Source organism: Halichoeres trimaculatus, unplaced genomic scaffold (assembly GCF_033239565.1).
Source record: "Halichoeres trimaculatus isolate MK-OKI-2021-1 unplaced genomic scaffold, fHalTri1.1 fHalTri1_scaffold_12, whole genome shotgun sequence".
Classification (NCBI taxonomy): Eukaryota; Metazoa; Chordata; class Actinopteri; order Labriformes; family Labridae; genus Halichoeres; species Halichoeres trimaculatus.
In genome coordinates, this window is record NW_027437190.1 from 29,652,341 (window position 1) to 29,674,002 (window position 21,662).

General features: G+C 39.8%; 1 protein-coding gene across 1 annotated transcript in view; it reads right to left on the bottom strand.

Moving 5' to 3' along the window:
* Window positions 1-21,662, bottom strand: part of LOC141800331 (ubiquitin-conjugating enzyme E2 E2) — a 54,547-nt gene that overhangs the window by 26,639 nt on the left and 6,246 nt on the right. The gene's annotated exons all lie outside the window — the stretch shown is intronic.

The following is a 21,662-nucleotide window of genomic DNA, read 5'->3' on the forward strand; positions in this document are numbered from 1 at the left end:
AAAAACATCCTGACATATTTTCCCCACATCGCCCCCTAATGGAGGACATTTTCTTCAGTCAGGAGCAGAGTTTGCTGTTTACGTAATGCTGCCAAAAACTGACCACTGATCATCTAGTATCAAGAGACACCTGGGGGACAGGTAAAGTTTGATTTCATCAGTCAGCACAGACACAGTTTCAGAGGAACCCCTCATCACAAACCCACTCTCCCATCATTCACTATCCAACCTGTAAAGTGCTGCAGACTTGCAGGCAGCCGTTATCATTTCCATATATATTGAATGACCTTTCCTCCCCATGATACAGTGTCCATTTAATCAGCTGCATTGCTTTATTTCATAGAACGGGGCAATCTGCAGATTGGTGCCAATGCAAAGAGATAACCTTTATCTTGCTGCATGAGCGCTGGGCTAATCTCACAGAAGGATCTCTAACCTTTCCTGTCACCCAGAGATGATTCCCTCAGAAACTCTCAGGTTAAGACGATGAAAGAGATGAAGTCAGGAGATAGGGCCGTGCCACTCACAGCTGAATCAGAAAATATATACTCTTAATTACATCAGGAAAAGGAAAGAGATTTCTACATGAGGAAAGTGTTCCTCATGCTACATGTCCAAAGTGATTTAAGGTCAGTTTGGACCGTGAAACTACAAGCAACCACAGAGAAAGAATGCATGAGTGGAAACCCCAGTTAGAGCACCACAGTGAGGGCACGAGACGTGCCTCACTGCTTCTCTGACTGTGTGCAATAAAAACAGTCAATAAACATCATCCACATAAGAGTAGCTGGTGGTGATGGGTAATCTGTGAAACTTCTGCTCTAATAAGGAAACCACAAAGTGAAAGAATAGCGTGACGTGACATTCTTCCACTTCTTCTCTCAGAAAACTGTCACAAAGCCCCCAACACCCTTTCAGAGAAGTGTTACTTCCACTTTTTAACACAGAGACAGTTAACTCACAAAGGCAAAAAATGTTTTTTTTTTTTTTTCAGATTTAAGTCCTTCATTTTGGTCTTTGTTTATAAGCTGGGTTGAAAAAAGTTAAGATGTCAGATCCCCTGAATAAATCCTGACAACTGACTCACATGTGTAGTTCATTTTTTGGGAAAATATGCCACATGATAAACCCTGTAGACCTCACTATCATGGTTCAATTTTTTCACAAGGTCTGGTGGTTATCAAGTAAACTAAAAATTGCAAAAATTGGAAATATTGAAGAATTCGCAATTTGAAGCAGATCGGCGCCCCCAAAATGGTACAAGAATCGAATATAAAAAAGCACAAGCATATCATACCAGCCCTAGTATTTAGTCATATTTCTGAGTTCTGGGGTAGTAAACAGTTTTGTTTTTTGTTTTTCAGACTGTTGATCTGTGGACAGCACCACATTTTCGGCTGCGCGCCTCGCTCTCACATGGCTGTGCAAAGTTGTTACAACTTGTGATACCCCAGACCTTGTTTTTGTTCAATTTTTCGAAGGAGTTCCTGCGCTTCCCAATCCATACTTGAGTGTCTCCTTGCTCTTGTTTTTTCTGTAAATCCCCCAGCCTGTTGACTTCTTATCCGGCTACGTTCATTACCTCAGTTTGTTACCATGGTCAAGTTTAACACGATCTAGTTTGGACACAGTTGGTTTAATTCTGAAAGTCATTGGTCATTTTAGATGGTTTCCATGCACAACTTCCTGCCCGACCTGTGTAACAGCTCCGGCATCCATTCAATTTTTTTATGTTAATGACTAGTCGAATATTTGAAAATCGTTGCCCATACCTACAGTTAAGTAGGTAGAGAGGGGTGACTCATGGTATCTTCAGGGTTTAGCAAGTCGACTTTTTAAGACTTTTAATGCCACCTTAAATGAAATTTATGGCCAAAAATGCTATAAATATAGGCAATGGTTGGGGGATCCTACTGTATTACAATCCAGACGGACATCGTACAGCTATTCCTCAATAAATTTGCACTTCCCATAGTTACAGACTGGCTAGCTAGCATGCAGATAATTTATATCACAGGAATTAAACAAAAATAATAATAATTTGATTGAAAATTGGTTTCTTACAAAAAGAAAACAACAGAGGTGTATTTTTATCTTCGGAATAAAACTGTCACGTTTCTCTTTTTTGAGCTGGACTGACAGATATTAGCTTGCTCTTTAACAAATTTGACCTACAGTTGTTATAGAGAGTAGCAGCAGGTGTTCTACATAAAACTTTAAACAAGTTAAAATATTAAAAAAGTCATTATAGAATGGGGGGGGGTCTGGTGGGATTGACTAGCATATAACATTTTAAATAAATTTAAGAAATTATAAGACATTTCAAGCCTTAATAAGGATGCGTGGACTCCCTGGAAACCAAACAATATGATATTTTTTGACCCACAATATCATTCATTTAATAATACCACAATAATTGATGTATTAGAAAAGAATGATATATTAATAAACTATTAAAAATGTTAACTACACATGTAAAAATTTTCTGTAAAATGAGCTGTAACTATTACGTGGGCGCGGAAAGCTATTTCAAGCACCTTGTTAATCAAAAGTATTTAGGCCCCATATCAATATTTTTATCACACAGACCAAAACAAGGACAACTTCCCATGTCGATGTTCTTCTACCACTTCTTTAATGCTTATTTTGCTTCACATTTGCTGTACTTTCAAGGAAATTATGGAGAACATGCAAAAAATATTCATAAAAATGTCACTGCTTTTGCAGCAACAAGTGTTTGAGTGTTTGACTCCCGCTTGATTTTGATCGGTCTGTGAGAAAGACGTGACACCAACAAACGAGATGCTGTCAGTGGACACAGGCCCTTAGAGCTTTTAATCTGATAATCTGTTACAGCTGCTGAGTTTATCTTGAGATATTTAGTTGTTACAGAATCATCTCCTGCAGCAACAAGTTAAATCCTCTTGGTACTGCATAATAAATAAACAAATAAACATGTGAAAAGTATCAAAACTGCTCCAGTTGAATAAGGAGTAGCTTGGTTTGTTTAGTAAAAAAAAACACACTGTTGACGTTTTGCTTTTGCCAATCTTGTGTTCTTCTAAAATTAATAAAATTACTGGCTTCTTTTACTGGTGTTTTATAGCCTTCTTTGAAATCTAAATAGAATATGTTTTACATTAAGAGCTGAACAAAGGTGGAAGATCACTCAAACATAGCCACATAAAAAGGTCATAAAACAAATCATCCCACAGGAGGCAGCTCTCAGTGCAAACGTTCACCACAGGTAAACCACTGAGCGGTAAAGCAGAGCGTCCCTGAGGCAGCCGGTCTGTCAGGCAGAGAGCTGTTACAGCAGCAGGTAAATAGCTGTCTGAGTCGAGCACTGCACCGAGGGGCTGATAAATAAAACAGGAAAGTAAACTGGTAATTGAATGTGAATCAGTGTGTTTTGGAGCTGGTGAATACCACTGTGCACAAATAAAGCCATTATCTGCATTATTCGCCATTCCAGCTCATTCCCCCCAGGCTCTTTTTTTTCCTAATGGCACCGTCATTCAGTTAAGATCTTCTTTTCTATCTGTGCGGCTGCTGCGGTTATCAGAAGAGGAACTTTAATGAAGCAATCTTCATTCCCCTCCCCAACTGTGAAAGAGGCCCAAGACCAATTACTGCGCAGCTAAGCGGTCGAGGTGACACCTCCTTCCTCTGTTCGCCTGTCTTTATTGTCTCAAATGACACGGTTTGTTTTTTAATCAAGCCTTTTATTGTTCATCTGCACAATGACGACTGCAATTACTGACCGGACGGTTTATCCAGATACGAGGGGAAATGGTTGGGTAGGTGGTTTCATGCTTTCCAAGTCGAAGGGAATAACATGATTTTATTCTCACAGGAGGGCAACTGAGCATGCTGGGCTAAATCAATTCAGACAGTGGTTGCTATTGAACTGAGAGAAGCATATTTTTTCAAAGAGAGCCTTGAAGAAGTAGCTTTCCATGCAGGAAGTTTGTCCTCACTAGGGTCATGTTAACAATGCTGTAAATAAAGCATAAAGCAGGGGGTCTGTTTGTTACCTTTAGCCTTCCTCTTTTCATTTGAAAAGACGCTTCCAAGGACACATAAGAGAGATGTTGGTGCGGTAAGCATTTCTCTGAATCTCAGCTGCTACAAGCACCTAGTGTCTGATGCACTGAAAGTGTTTGCCTCTGGCCAAAGCTGAATTATGCACAGCGTATATCGTTAGCATAATACACAAGCTTTGCATAAAGGAAACTGTTTCGCTTCATGAGAGATAAAAACAGCACTTTGCTAACAGTTTTGCTGCTCACGCAGAATGAAGGACGACACAGCAGGTAAGAGAAAAGCAAAAGCTGCAGAAAAATTGTCCAAAAAAAAAAATCAATAAATAGATTAATAAAGCAACATACAATTAGCCAGCTGTGTTGAGTCTGGGCATGACAAGTGGCATTTTTGTTGTTACCCAGCAGGTCCTGATAACAGACTGTAAAAAAGAAAGGACGTCATCTTGCTCTGCTTGAAGTGAAGTCTCCACAAAAACTGCTCCCCCTGGTGGCTGGCTGCAGTAAAGGTCAAAAATCCATCTCCCCAGTCATTCCAGATGGGCTGTGGTCAAACTTTAAAAAAATAATACAACAGGTAGAAATGTTTTTCACATCAAATTGTTGTGGTGACTTGAAGATATCATTTGGCTGCCTTTTATTGAAATCCTCTTTTTTTTCTGAAAAAATTTTGCTTTCATTAGTTATAGGAGGTTAAAAACAAGGCTTTACGTCACGTTTAATGACAATTGACAGCTAACATTCTTGTGTACTTTTTGGGGGGATTGTTAAATATGTCAGGAGGAAGAGCCAAGAAGAGATAAGACTCTCGACAGAAAAAAATAAGTATTGTTTTGTCACCTGGCTCCACTCAGATTATCTCTGAGTCCCTCATTGCCTCTTCTGAGCAGACTCTGGCTGCAATTGCTGCGCCTGTGATGGAGTATTTTGGCTTCAAAACCGCACAAAGGTAAATGGCGACGCTACGCTGTCCACTCTATATACAGTCAATGGTCCCAACAGTACTATAGCCTGAACTAGCTTAGCAACAGCTGCATCTCTAGATTGGTTTTCATGAAAAAATGTAGTATTGAACTTTGACTTCTGGTGCCTTTTGGGATGATTTTTCAATAGCAAACCATTAACTGACACTAGGCCTGGGAGGATAGTCAATAAATCAATTAACTATATGATAAATGAAACTTGGTAGTTTTGCCGGCCTCAATATATCACCATGCCTGTTTGTTTTCTTCGTCCCTTGCCTCCAAACAGGCTGGATGTCTATGCATCACTCTCAGCATCTGGGCGCGTTTGTCCAAATCATCCAAAATCTTTATCCCTGGGAGAGGCGGTGCTGCTAGCATCAAGCTAGCGCAGACACACAGAGTGCAACAATGAGCCTCGTGAGCTTGTAAGGAGCAAAGCAGATAAACGTATTAGAAATTAGGAGGAAAAAAGATTACTTTTAATCTCATTGTGATGATATTTTTTTTTTTATCTCATTACAACTTTGTATCTCATAATTATGACTTAATTTTCTCATAATTTCACATTTTTTTCCTCACAGTTTTGACTTTTTATCTCATAATTATGTTTTTTTATTACATATTTATGACTTTTTATTTCATAATTATGGTTTTTATCTCATGATTATGAATTTTTATCTTATATTTTTTAACTTTTTATCGCATAATTATGTCTTTTTATCTCATAATAATGACTTCTTTATCTCATTACTATGACTTTATTATCACATAACTATGACTTGTCTCATTACTGCAACTTTTAATCTCATAATTATGACTACATTATCTCATAATTTTGACTTTTTTTCTCATAGTTTTGACTTTTTATCTCATAACTTCGACTTCCTATCTCATTATTTCCACTTTTATCTCATAACTATGACTTCTTATCTCATATTTTCGACTTTTTATTTCATAATAATGACTTTATTTTCTCATAACGTTGACTTTTTTTTTGTTATTTTTTTTTTAAACAGGCAGAAATGGGCTTCCATACCACAGTCACAGTGTAGAAATATTTCAGCTACAAATTGAATAAGCAAGGTAAGCCCAACAACACGGATTAGTGTTGAACAGCAGCAGCAGCAGGAGCATGTATCAACTACAAAATAACTCAACATGCTCAAATGGCTGTAAAAAAGCAACAGAAATGTAGCCGGACCAGAAACAGGCAAGTGAACAATCATGTGTCGCAGACTTACAACCCATGACCCACAGCTAGCATTGGTGCAAAAGTATAAACTAGACTTTACTTGAGCTAAAGCTAGTTGTTTTTTTCATAGCTAAATATTTCTAAGTGGTTGAATTCTCACATTACTTCTTGTCTTTTGGTACTCAATGGCGATGATGTTTTGAATTCTTGTATTTACATAAATTCAACCACATCCATACAAGACTCCATCAACACTCCAGCTCCCCAACCTGAGTGTGACATCAGAGAAAAACAGCTGCCATGTGAATAAAGACGAACTGATTCTATTTTAAATTCAGTAAGAACATAAAAGTAAAGTGGATGTGCTCGTGTGTGTGTGTGTGAAGTCGAGGGGTAATTACAAACATTTGCTTTCCTTGAATAAAACAAGTAGGAATTTGTGCTGACATGCAAATCGCTCTGCTGGCCGGGGATTCACAGGAACACGGCACCAGGAAAGGAAACTGCCTAAAAAACAGATTTGCCTCCAAGAGAAAACTGCAGCCTCTTGCAGTTTATGAACTAAATTAGTCAAGTGTGCTGTGTGATTTTTTTTCTAATTTCACAGCCCTGCGCTGAAAGTCTATTCAGCCACAATTAGAGAGCGTCTCTTCAGCCTGTCTGCTCCTCAGCAGAAGCACTCAGGGCAGCTATTTGGCTTCTTGGCGGTGGGAATGGACTTATTACCAAAAGGTCACTGATCAGGATGAGCGGAGCTGCCAGATCAGCCGTGCAGCCTGATACTGCGATGCTCTATTCCCCCTGACACCACGTAAGCCCTCAGGTTTGCAGGTGGAGACCTGCGACGAGGTTTTAAGCTGTAGGTTAAACAGAGAAAAGGGCATTTGTTTGAGATGTTGTAATTCATTTCACTGCTTACAACAGCAGTTAAGAGTGTTAACATTTCATCCTCCTAAACCGCAAATATTTCATTAAGGCACTTAGAGTCGTCTTGGCAGGAGGAGAAGAGAAATCTATTAGGTTTTGAGATCCCAGTCACAAGAGTAATGGGATCTAAGAGCTGGTGTTTATCTTAGAGTAACTTTTATTTGTCCACTTGCCAAAAGATTCCTGTTTGCTTTCCTGTCAGCTTGAGATAACTGTTCACTCGCTGTCAATAGTAAAAACTACTTCTATGAAAGCAGCGATGTAATAACAGCACTCCACTGCAGAGTATCCACACTGTGCTTCATGCTCTGCTTCCCCACAAACCCATTAATAACATTCAGGAGACCAATGTTTGCCAGAAAAACTACCTCGCAAATGAGGACATTGAGAATTCAATGACACACATGAATCAGGGTAGGCCATGTTTGCTGTCAAACAAGTGCCACAGTGGGAAACATTAAGGATGAATTAAACTCAGGCTGCTGTCTGAGAGGAGGAAGAAGGGGGAGCGCGTATGCTACTGTCGCTCTGGAGGAACACATTTATTTCTTTATACATCAGAAAGTTTGTGTGAGGAGAGCAGAGATGAGGGCAGTGTGGTTTGCTCAGGAAGTGAAGTGTTTCCAGCAGATGTTTTACAGGTGGAGAGCGGTGGCAACAACAACTCAGCGGTCTGGTTCTGTCCATCTGTAGGCTCTGACACCCCTCTTCCCCCCCTTACCAGCTCGTCTACATCTTATTTATGGTCAGGAAAGAAGAGTTTTTCCAGATGGCCTGTTCCTCACTGTTATTTTCACCTTCACTTTAAGCCTGGACTTATCTACTCTTTTTGAGCAGGAGAGGATAAGACTCCTTTTTCTGCTGTCAATCATTTTCACAATCATTAAATATTAAGCTAAATCAAAGGAGGGTTGTAATTATCCAAAAGGGATCTACTTCTTTGTGTCTTGTAAAGCAGAGGTGTGGACTTGACTCTGATTCTACTGAAATTCTCATCGATTAATCGGGTAATTGGATAAAATACAGTTTTGTTTAGTTAAAGAGCAGTTATTTTTCAAATGAAAAATTTTCTCTTTAAGAAATAGAATTTTCTGATACAGTATGTCAACAAGAGCACTTGCTTTGGTATCTCCAAAATTTGTAAACGCATTTTGACACATTTTTTGTGCCTTGTACATCTCATCAAATGTTGTGGACCCAAATGGCACCCGTTTCGTAGAATGACCCATTAGTCTCCAAACTCCATAAAAGAAGCTAGATTTGTTGCTAGTTGCTATTTTGTATAGGAGGTAGCTTGAGGGGTCTGAAAACTCTCTTAATATGGCCTCAGCTCTATGTGAAATACCATTCTTTGATCTTTTTTTAAAATTAAACGATTCCTTGAGGTGGAGAAAATTACTAGAGTAGTTTTAGTAATTGAGTACCTCGAATCATTCAAGGAATCGTTTCAGCTCTAAAAAATATCAATTTGTTTAATGATGTATTTTTTAGTTTTTCAATTTGACTTATTTATTCTTCAATATATAACCTTGTAATGCTGTGTTTATGTGCAGCATGGAAAATGGTCTGCTCTTCCACCCCCTCACAGTCACAAAGATGCATTTAGGTACCTAAACATGGTCGATTTGATTTTTTGTGAATCGGTACCCGGTACTTTTGACAGACTTCGGCCGGTACCTATAAAAGTATCTAATTCGGTACCCATCCCTATTTGAGAACAAACAAGGAGGCTGTGGATTACGTGTCTGCAATCGTCAGGCTGCTCAAGAGTTGCAGTTACCCACACCGGGGTACTACTGAGGACAATTTCATTCACATTCTCAAATTAAGAGGTTGTGAACAAAAAATGTATTGCTGTGTGCAAAACCTGCAACACAAGAATAACCGACGGAGAAACTTTGTTCGGCACCCAAGGTTACACCAAGAACAGTAAGTATACCCAAGGATACCTGTTGTAAAGGTTTGGCTAGCTTTAGCTTAGCACCCATTGTATGCAACAGTACATGTTACTGTCCAGTAGGGGTGTAACTGTACATGTATCCGTGCCGAACCACTCCATAAGGCCGTTCGGTTCGGTACAGTGCTGTATTCGAATGAGTACAGTAAGTTTACGTTAGCCGCTGCACATGGCTCTTTAATATTCACGTGAGTACTCGTCTATGATTAGCTGAGCAGGGAAGGCGTTTTAATATTCATTAGGAAAGTGGTCTGTGATTCGTGCTTTGCGATCATGTGCATATCATGTGGACGAGACGTCTCACGGAGAGCCAATCAGAAGATGAATATCAAAGAGCTTCCGTCGCCACAGGAGCTTGTGTCTGAATTGTGCATCATGGCTGCTGCTAACGACCAACCGGAGCTTGAAGAGCCTCCCCCCTCTCTGTATAATGGCAAGTTTTGGTTTAATAGACATGCTAAACAAGAAAATGGTTTTGCGTTGTTCCGTACTGTACCGAAAATGTACCGAACCATGACCCTAAAACCAAGGTACGTACAGAACCAAGATTTTTGTGTACCGTTACACCCCTACTGTCCAATCATTAAAGTTGTAGCAGCATGTGTCTCAATTATGATGAGACCACTAAGACAAAGTCTTGTCATGCAGTTATTATTCCAAAAAAAAAAAAATCAAAATGCATTCATGGTATTTGTTAGATTCAATAGATTGCTACATCATTGAAACAGCATTTTATTTGGTAAATAGTGCTTCTGACCTTGTAAGGACTCTAAAATTCCAAACCTGTGACATGGACTTGACCCAACTCGGGATTGAAGACTTTAGACTTCCTTGAGACTTGCAAAGCAATGACTTGCAAAGCAATAACTTGCTTCCACCCCTGTTATAAAGTTTACAGAAAACTTACTCTTGAGCGGAGAACGCACTACCTGATAATCAGGCCAGATTTTGGTCCGATTCCTCCTTTTCATCAGAAGTAAGCACAGTCCTGATTTTCCTGAGATTTCCTCAAGCTGTGAGGTGTGTTTAGGGTGATTTTTACTTCCCTTGATCTGCTCTGAGGTTGATTGCGGCCACACTGATTCGACCTCATAAATATCAAACATCCATTCATTTTCTGCTGCTTATACTGTTAAGGGCTGCGAGCCACTGGAGCATATCCCAGCTGTCTTTGAGAGTTGGACTGGTCAATCACAGGGCTGACACAACCTCTTCCGCCCTCACTTACTTCTAAGGGCAATTTAAAATCACCAATTCACCTGATGAGCATGTTTTGGACTGTGGGAGGAAGCCAGAGTACCCAGAGGGAACCCACGCCAAAGTCACTCGGACAGCAAGAGATTTTGCAACATTTCTAGTTTTGAGGCTCAGGTAACTGTTAGTGAGAGTTGGTCACGTTTCTGTACTCATTCTATAAAGACAAAACTGTTAAATCTGAGGTTCTGTGTCGTCATGTTTTAGGTCTCTCACACATTCGACATCTCTTAATAGGGATGTTCGATACCACTTTTTATGCAGACTGATACCAGTATGAGAACTCCTTCTTGAGTACCTATACTACTAGCACTTTTGATACATAAAACGTCAATTAACAGTGACAGATCAATTTGATCAAAGGCAGCACAGTCACTCTGCCATTAACTCCAAATAAAACACAAACAACTCTCTCTGAATTTAGAACTTTTTTGATCAATATTAAAAAAAAAAACATTTTAAAAGTGCACTATAAAACTAGCAACCGTCAGAGTTTCAGTATTTTGAAAGTAAACTTAAGTGAAAAATAAAAAAGTTTAACTGTTAACTCTTCCTAGTTCATTCATATTGTCTGAAAAGGACCTGGCGCACATTTGCAGTGGTGTTAAACCGCAGAAATTAGCAGCATCTAGTGGAGAGGAGGACTTACTTGACGTAAGATTTTATTGCCTAGAGTATCTGCAGCCTTCTCGAGTACCAATACCATGAAAAAAGGCTGGTATTGGCTGAATACCAATACCTGGAATCGGTATCTGGCCATCCCTATCTGTTAAACATACTAATAATCTTGCCATGTGGATCAGACTTGACTTTGTGAACCGTCAACCTAAGGTTCACGTATGCATTTCCTCCTGACACATCTCAGGCGGATTTTTTAGGCTTATAATTCAGAAAATTGTTAGTTTAGCTTTTAAAAAAATTACATCACAGTATAGCTGTACTGGCCCTGAAAACTGCCGTCATCAAGCCTCTGTTAAAAAAGAACAATTTAGACAAAACAGAAAACTGCTGCTGGAATCCTCACTAAGACCAAGAAAGTGGATCACATCAGTCAAGTTCTGAGGTCTTCACACCTGTTCCTGTTCCTGTTTGTCAGAGGACAGACTTTAAAAATACTCCTGTTGGTTTACAAAGCTCTAAATGGATTAGGGCAAAAATATATCAATGATCTTTCACTCCAGTACAAACCATCAAGACCACTCAGGTCATCTGGAACAGGTCTGCTTCCAGTCCCCAGAGTCAGAACCAAGCATAGAGAAGCAGCATTCAGCTCCTATGCTCCAAATAACTGCCAGGTCTACTATCAGGTCTGCTGAAACTGTCAGGACTTTTTATTGACCAATCATTTTAATATCTTTTTTTTTTTTACTGCAAAACTCTATACTGCTACTTTTATGCTTACATCTTAACATCTGTTTTAACCTTATGTTTTTTAGCCATTTTATATTGTTTATTTTTATACAATTTTAGATTGTATTTTATTATTATTATTTTTTTTTTCTGCTTTTTTATGGATTCTTAATTGCTTACTTGTAATATTTTTAGGTGTGGGTACCAAACTAGAAACTTTATTAGGTACCGACTGAATTCCATCTGTAGTACCGGATATTCATTCAGTCAAAATCTAAAGGTACCATGTTTAGGTATTTCATCCTTGTGACTGAGAGTGAGTGGAAGAGTAGGTGATTTTCCATGCTGGACATGAACACAGCATTGCAAGTTTATGTACTGCGGAATAAATATGTTAAAGTAAAAAACTTTGAGATTTTTTTAATTAAAAAAATAAATTTTAATTACCACAGTAACACAAAAAATGTACTGAGAGTTGGTACCGTTGAATACCGGTATCAGTTGGGCATCGGTACCATATTCATTCGAATGCGAAAGGTACCCAATCCAAATATGTTTTGCTGATCTATACCTCTGTAAAGCGCTTTGAATTGCCTTGTTGAAATGTGAAATATAAATATACTTGCCTTGCACATTGTTACATCCTAATTAGAAAAAATACTGACTTGTGTTGTTTACATGAATTTATAAGAAAAGCATCATACATACAAGAGGCTGATATGAATGTCTTGTGACCCAGATTTAACTCAGCACAGCAAAAAAAGGAAATAAAAATTAATGTGACTGACAGCTTTTATTAGCTGTTACAAATTTTACTGAGTACTTTGTGGAATTTTGATGGCTATGTAGCTGCTTTTGAGGCCACGGGCTATCTGGCAATAATTAATGAGGAAACAAGAATGATTTCATTGTAGCTGCTCTGTTGGAAGAATATGTTTTTCCGCTACACAGTTTTATACCAATTTGTACAAGAAATTACAAATTTTTAAGCTTTTAAGTTGAATGAGAGGACATCTGAGGATGTCACTCGGGGATCCAGGAGAAAACGACAGACATTTTTCACTATGATCTCAGCTTTAAGGGCCAAACAGTTGCTACACATCAATTTTATTAAATATTTTGATCCAAATGTTGGTTTAATTTCTGCCTTAAAGGTAGAATAAGTGTGGTTTGGCATTAAAAGCACACCACTCCTTCCAGTTCAACCTCACCAGAAGTTTCCAGCAGGTCGCGTGCTGACTATCTGGCACCTGGTTGCCATAATTTTAATAAGCCTGCTCAACCTGCGTGATGATATTGGATTGGAGTTACACACCCAAAGCCCAGAGGTTGACACCCAGAAACACCCTGTACATAACAACCGAAAAACACACAACGAGAAGAGGTGCTGCAGAAACCTCTGTGTGCTCAGTTTATCACGTCCTCGGCTCCTCTTCCAAATTTTCAGAGCAACTCTTTGCTTCAATACACAGCACATGTCTGAGCAGCGAAAACACAAGGTTAATTCAACAAACAATTTGTTTCCTGTTTGTTTTCACTCCCGCTTTCTGTGTTTCACCTGCATCTCATCAGCTCTAAAGGTCGGCTTAGCCCAAACCCTCTCATTAGTCTGTGACCTGCCTTTGTCTATGCAAATGTTTGTGATGCTTTCACACAAACATCTCCCAGAATAGCACATTTGTTTTATGCATGGTAAACACAGCGATGTGGAGTCTGAAGGGTTCTTAGATTGTGCCATCAGTGGACAAAGACCTTCATTGAAAGGTCAAGAGCATGCTAGCGTCAGACACAGATGGGTGCCTTTAAATCATTAATATTTATAGAGGAGGCGATTATGGAATCAGACATCGATTAGAGCTGATCATCCTTGGTGAAGCTGTCATGTTGATTCTTCCTTTCACTGCAGAGATCCACGCTCATTCATTAACGCTACACATGATCAACTGGAGCAACCAGGAGGTTTGTCCTGCAGCTCATCCCCCCTCTGCCTCGCTCGGCGTCCCTCCGCCCCTTCATGAATATTGATGACCCTCCCCTGCTGTGCTTAATGGTGATGCTGTGAAAAATGATGCTGGGTGTGTCGCTCGCACATAATCCCCCAGGGGCATGGCACAAAACTAATATGCAGCTTTCACAGGCATGAAGATGATCCCATCAGCGAGGAGAGAATTAGAGGTCAGAACCTACAATAAAGACAGCCTCATTTCTTGGTGGGGCTTGATGATGGCGGGGATACATATTCATGTCAGCGCTGTAAGCCGGCGAGCCAGCGAGCGAACAAAACAGCTGTGGTTTAAAAAAGACCTGTTCCCTGCAGTAAGCATGATGTCATCAGGGAGTGACAGCTCTGTTTAGGGCATCATGGGATGCAGCATTACATCACACCAGGAAAATTCAGCTACCAAAGAAGGCTGTTTGTTCCAAAGAGCAGCCATACAGTGTATCACAGCTTCACCAAATGAGAAGTGACATTTGGAGCAGTCAGCTGATGCCCTTTTAAAGAGACAAACAATGCAAAATACGAACCGACTGTTGGTGAAATCCCCTTCCCTGTGTGGAAAGTGTCTATTCAGAGCCCAGAACAAGCCTGTTGGGCTTCTCAGATTTGTATCAGGGTTACATCTTTCTACATGTTGTGATATGATCACAGAAACAGCATCATTACACTCAGTCAGACTCTTCCTGTAGCACGCTCACACCCACACACCTAACCTGGCATGACCTGAAATTAAAGCATGTCTACTGATCAGATTTCTACCTAAAAAACTCAAATTTGATACATCTTTATTATCAATGAAACATTTTTTAATTAAAAAGCCTGCTTATTTCCCCCTAAATGGAGCCACATTTGTCATGAACATGGATTTTTTGGGATGATATGAAATTTTCAGGAAATGTTAAAAATGGGATAAATAAGAAGTATTTACATTTTGGAGGTGATCCGGACTTTTTCTAAAAATTCTTTATCATTGTGAGATAGGGCTGTTTTCACCATATGTGTCTATAACTCCACCATAAATGGTTAGATTGCTTTACAAAACAACACAAGACAAGGTCACCGTAATTTCTGACAGGTGTGAAAGTATGATCCAGATCCTGACAATATTCTGGATACTAAGATCTGGAATATGAAATATGTACTGGGTCATCATAATTTTCAACACTGTCAGGAAACAATTTATCAAACAAACCTGCAGCTAACACCAAATTGTAGCAGACAGTCTGCTGAAAGGGAGTATAACATTAAAGTAGGACTAAAGTGTTGGTGACAATCACAATATGCTTGGTGGAGGTCTGCGCTCTCTGAGTGCTTTTCTAGTTTAAAATAGTAGACCTCCTGGCTGCCCCATGAGACCAGAAATTGTGTGTATTGAAATGGCTGGGTAGAGAGCATCAGGGTAAAGAAACTGACTCAGTGACTGTTGTCTTCTTGGGATGTCCACTATCTCAGACGTCTTCAGTTATATGGAACTTGGCCTTCACTTTGCACTCACACAGGGCCTATCCAGATAGGAATGTCCTGATACAGATTTTTTTTTTTTTACTTCCAATCTGATCCGATTTATTCATGATATGTTTTGCCCATACTGATACCTTTCTCTGTTAAATCCTGTACTCCGTTGTAGGGATGTCCTGATGTTACATTTTCACTTCAGATACGACACCGATACTGCAGCATTGAGTATTGGCCGATACGGATATTAATCTGATACGATATCAGCATTAAACATGCATACTTTTATTACTTATTTTGTAGTATGTCTGTCATGTTAGAAAAGGCTTGATTAAGTGATATTATTCAAACAAAGAACAGTAGTCAGCAACAGTAGGTATGAGGAAAAACTGACCCATTTATTATTAACCAATGGGTAACAGAAACTGCTAATATCAGAGTGCTTATATCAGAGATTTTAGATGCATTCCGATACGATACTGATACTTGTTTTTTTGGTAAATGACGAATCATATTTGTTGTATTAAAGTGAGCCCTGTTGGTACCTCCTTGAGGAACACTCACTTTACAAATGTTGCAAAATGCTGTTTTACTATCATTACTTTCCAAAGAGAAGTAGTCCCATACAGCAGCCATGTTTGCAACGTTGTATGATTTACAGAAGCTATCTGATCCTCCAAAAAAGCCACATTAGCCGCTGATAGTGATCAGTAAATCCGACCTGGACATCCCTTTATCCAGGTCAGATGAATGTGGCATGACGATTCTTTGAGCAGCCACTTCCAGACCGCTCAGCACTAAAGAGTCAATAGCAACAGCAGAATAAGCTGTTTGGCATCAGCAGAGAAGATTTGGGAAATTTTTAACAGGTGTAACTCACACACTCAGTTCTGCTGCTCATCCATCAAATGCATGTATAGAAGAAGTCATCTACCAAACACAGATTTCTGTACTTTTCGCACAAAGTTTATAATGCGGTTGATAAATTATAAGTTAGTACAAGTCCATCACAGTAAAACTGGTATCTGTCAGGATCATGAAACGTGTTCCTCTTTGAACAGAAGAAATGGTTAATTTTGGATGCTTTTGACCAGCGGTACCAGGAACTTCTCTTTCAGAACTAAGTGGTTCCTGTGGCTCACTGTTGTCCACTGCAATCTGAAGTCCCATGAAGAGCTCTTGAAGTTATTTTCAATAATGATCCAATGAGGAAGAAGAATTTCACACAACAAGTGATAAGTTGCTGTCCATCTTCACCCAGTTTATTTGACCTCTCCATCCTTGGCTGTGAATTAAACTCAGAGGGGATTACCATCATTGCAGGAGCTGTATCGGTCTGAAATATCAGCTCTGAGAATCTCCTCCTGTGTCTCTCTATGAGTTGTAAAGGGCTGTTTTCTTGGGTAGAAAAGCAGACTATGAGTATAAACTAATTAAGCGTGTAAAGAGTCAGCTGAGTGTATTAAAACTCCGTCTGACAGTCTTTTTAAAACAAACAAATGTTGGCTTAATTACGCTGCGAGCTACAGCTGCTGATTTGTGACAGTGACAGTTTCAGCTGGCAAACACTGCAGGTTGTCAGCTTGAAATGAGAAGCTGCTGTTGTCTCTAACAAAGTGCTCATTGTTTGAAAATGAATCAGAGTTTCAAGATGGCCTAAGTACAGTCCCAATTCTTTATATTCAAACAGAGTGTTTTTATTTCAGGGTGCAGAATTGTTTCTGATTTGTAAACTACTCTTCTTTTTTACTCCAGTTACTGCTTCTCTTTTTTCCTTTGAGAGACTTGTGATAACCTGACAGCGGAGGTGAGAGAACTTGTAACTCAAAATGCAGCATCTGTTGCGTTTGCATGTGTTATATCTATTTGAGAAAGTGGTATCTCTGCCTCTTCTGCAGTGCACTATCCGCCTGTGATTGCTCAACACCGGCGCACAAAAGCAGCTTTAAAAAACTGAATGTTTGAACCAGGATGAGTTGACACCAAAATCTGACATTTAATATTGTGTTTGAGGCCGCTGAGCATTGTTCCACTAGCACAAGGAGAGTATCTGTGTGGCCATCTGCGGTGAGATAAACACATAAAGCAGCACAGAGGTCCAGAGCTGTAAGGTACACGACCTGAGGGTGTTGTTTTAACAATGTCAGAGTGTGTTTGGGATTTTCTACTTCAGGTGTCACAAAGAGAGGAAGTCAAAGCCACAGGCAGAGAAAAGTTAAAGGCAATGAATTTCAGAATAAAACACCAATTCAGGGAGATTTTATTCAGAAACAGGGATGGAATGGTTAATTAGAAAAATTTGAACTGTTTGGTTTTCCTCACTTGGTTCGGAGTGTGTGTCTTTTGTTAGATTTGTATTTCTTTTTTCTTCGATTTACTACTCAGTTTGAAGCGAGTATTCAGCTCTGATCATACGCATGTGCCACTCGAGGCGAAGAAATTAAAGGGGTGTACCCGTGGCGTTGAATCGTTCTGCTGTCTGGGCTCACTTCAGATTCAGTGTGAGCTCTGATGACGGTGGTAAGGAAGTGGAGGATAAAACCACAACTGAGCGTTGTCAACTTAAAAACTTTGTTGCTACATTTAATGAATTTTCAGACCCCTCTGGGAGTTTTTTTAAAGACAACAATTCCTGAAACTTTTCTGGAGTTAGGAGAATCTGAGGTTAAAGCGTATTTTGATTGCCTCGATGGTCAGTGTGTGAGTCCAAAACAGAAGAAAATTAATTTGTAATTCTAAACATATTTATAATGTTGTGTTTAGACTGTATCAACATAAAATCTATCTCCCATCATATTTTACAATCCCCCCAAAAAATACACAAATAAGGCAGCTGTCAATCATCACTAAATGTGACGTCAAGCCTTGTTTTTAAGCTCTTATAACGAATGAAAACCAAACTCTTCAGAAAAAAAGAGGACTTGAATACAAAGCAGCCAAGTGATATCTTCAAATCACCACAACAATCCAATGCAAGAAACATTTTTACGAGGTGTCTTAATTTTTTTCAAGTTTGACCATAGCCCATCTGGAATGACTGGGGAGATGGAATTTTTGACCTATACAGCAGCCAGCCACCAGGGGGAGCAGTTTTTGAGGCAAGCTCACTTGGAGCCGAGTAAGATGACGTCCATTTTTTTTCTAACAGTCTATGGTTTTACCTGCTTTCTGTCTCTCCCACGTTATTTCTCTCTCCTACACAGTCCATGACAATTACATGCAAATGTATTATTATGCAAATTAGACAGCAGCATCATTAAGTAGCTTCTGGGACAGCCAATACTGAATTTTTGTTTTACTTAGCTTTGAGGATGTTTCAATAGGAAACAGTCTCATTCTTTCAGGGTTTTCATGACTATACCAAGGGGAAACATCCGGTTGGTAAAAATGAAGCCTGTGTGGAAGTGGTAAGAGTTGCTATTCATCGAGGATCCGCTTGAGGCTGGCTGCAGAAAGACTGGAAGTCACGTACACATCCAGCCATAAAAACAGACTTTTACGGCATTAAAAAGCATATTTATAGATTTTTTTTCTTACTCTGGGGTTTAGATGCTATTAGGATTGTTTGATTGTCTAATTAGAGGCACAGCTCAGGTCGTGTGACTGGTGGGCGCCCTGTAGCTGTTTGAAGAAAATCTCACAGCAGGCATCATTTCAAATGTGGCTGTGTACGTGGATTGGTTTCATTTCACGGTTTCAGGAACAGGTGGGTGACGTCGCGGAGGCCATGTCCATGTTTTATACAGTCTATGGACAACAAATGTGATTAAAAATAACCTATTAATGGTAGATTACTAGGGTATATGTTAATCTGGGGTGTTAAAAACAACAACCAAACTGTGTTTTTGTGAACCCTCTCATCCTCGTTCAGAACTTAAGCTGAAACGATTCCTCAAATGATTCGACGTACTCGATAACAAAAAATACTCGAGTAATTTTCCCTGCCTCGACCATGTTTAGGTACCTAAATGCATCTTTGTGACTGTGAGGGGGTGGAAGAGCAGACCATTTTCCATGCTGCACATAAACACAGCATTACAAGGTTATGTATTGAAGAATAAATAAGTCAAATTGAAAAACTAAAAAATACATCATTAAACAAATTGATATTTTTTAGAGCTGAAACGATTCCTTGAATGATTCGAGGTACTCAATTACTAAAACTACTCTAGTAATTATCTCCACCTTGAGGAATCGTTTAATTTTAAAAAAAGATCAAAGAGTGGTATTTCAAATAGAGCTGAGGCCATATTAAGAGAGTTTTCAGACCCCTCAAGCTACTTCTTATACAAAATAGGAACTAGCAACAAATCTAGCTTCTTTTCTGGAGTTTGGAGACCAATGGGTCATTCTACGAAACGGGTGCCATTTGGGTCGGCAACATTTGATGAGATGTACAAGGCACAAAAAATGTGTCAAAGTGTGTTTACAAATTTTGGAGCTACCAAAGCAAGTGCTCTTATTGACATGCTGTATCAGAAAATTCTATTTCTTAAAGAGAAAATTTTTCATTTGAAAAATAACTGCTCTTTAACTAAACAAAAATGTATTTTATCCGATTCCTCGATTAATCGATGGGATTTTCAGTAGAATACTCGAATACTAAAATATTCGATAGCTGCAGCCCTATTCAGAACTGTAGAAAACTCAACTCTTCAATATGACTGAATTTAAACCTCACAAGTTTTCTTCAGTGCTGAGCCCGTCATGTCCCCCTTCAAGAAAATCTGATCCACGTTTTAGTCCCTGACAGATGATTGCACGGACTTGTGCAACTTGAAGGCAGGAAAACACGACTCCTTTCAGATACTGCTTCATTTGCAACATTGGTGTAAGAGCACAAGCTGCCTGTACAATCTGCTCTCAGTGTATGACAGTGAGAATAATTGCCATGTCAAATCCTCTTGGGCTTCAACGTGTTCCTGTTCGTTTGATGCATGACAACTGCCAAGGTGACGAGCGAGCTGTCAAGGCGCGTGGAGTGAGATAAAGCTCGGCGAGAAATTTAAATACTTGCTATCGTTTTCAGAGTGGTGACATGGCAGTAAAAGTGTGACAGTTTTGTTCACACTCGGTGGAAATTGATTTTTTAAACAAGTTAAACATTAATATTACAGACTAAAGCTGGGGAACATTTGTGTGATTTATCAACACAGACGTCTGATTGTGGCAACAGTCAGTGATATGAAATGCAGCTGAGGGTTAACACAGCAGCCTCAGATGGAAGCTGGAAGAAACGGCGTGGGCGTTTCATTAGACTTATCAAATGGGCACCTCCCGCCACAGATGTTCCACTAAATTAGATCCTCGGCACTTCCAAGGCTTTGCACGGGGAATTCTGCACGGAGAGACACAAAGCTGGGCTCTCCATTTTGCAGTGAGAGAAAACCCAGCGTGATCCCTTCCTCAGCCCTGAGGAGAGTGTAGGTGATACGAAGGAGACTGCAGATTTTAACTACATGATGAGGACGGCAAATTCTCCCTCTGAGCTGGACAAAGTGGGCGAAGGAGTCTCTGCAGAGAAACATGAGGGGACATACATCAAACGGCTTCCTTGAGTACCCCCTTGGTTGAATGTAGTGAAGTGAATCTGTGTAACAGGACTCTCTGTCTGCCTCACGAAGGGGGCCAACAGTCTGTGACTCCATTTGTCGCGGCGGGGGAATGAAATGAATAACCTTTCAGGGGCTAACCTGGCCGGGAGCGGGGGAGCGTGCGGCATACAAATGACGACACCGGCATCCATCCTGCCCGCGTGCACTCGCTCAGGCAGGAATGTAAATGTTGCTGCGATCGTTTGCATGACGGATTTGACGCATCTGATGCATCTGACCCCCTTCCCTCCCGCTTGTCTGGTTATTAAACAGACGGCTTATCTTTTTGGGTGCATCAAAGACAACACGTTATTAGATAGCTGTATCATTTTGCATGTACAGACAGAGAACACACACAGAGAAAAGGATTATCTTGAAGAAGCTTAATTGTTTCCCAGGCAACTAGTCCCCCACTAAGATGTAGACTGTGAAATTTCCGCTAGCGATTATTTTACTTTCAAATGACTTACGCGTGTCCTCCAGCTAAATCCTGCATGGGAGCCAACCTAGTTTTTTTTTTTTTTAGGGGTGGGAGTAGGAGGGGAAGGGGGTTGAAATAGATTAGAGTCCTCGAGGAAAACAACATCTCTTTTTAGCCTCCAGTACAATAACAAAACTGGGCTATGAGCTGGAATGAAAAGGTTAGCCCAATGTTTATCGTTAATGATGGTGGGCTTCAGATGAGACCCAGCAGGGGTGATTAATTCATGCAATAAACAAGCCCGTCTGGGGTGTAGTAATTCCAAATCGGCAGATGAGTCACACAAAGCTGTTTTTCCTTAATCATTTCAAGCAGGTGCCTGAGAACAAATATTTAAAATGGTCAGAAAACATTAGCAGCTCCAACAAGTGGAAGAATCTGCTTCCAGTGCTGTCGCAAACACAGACATAATCAGTGTCACTTTGTTTTAGTTAATAAAACCTGA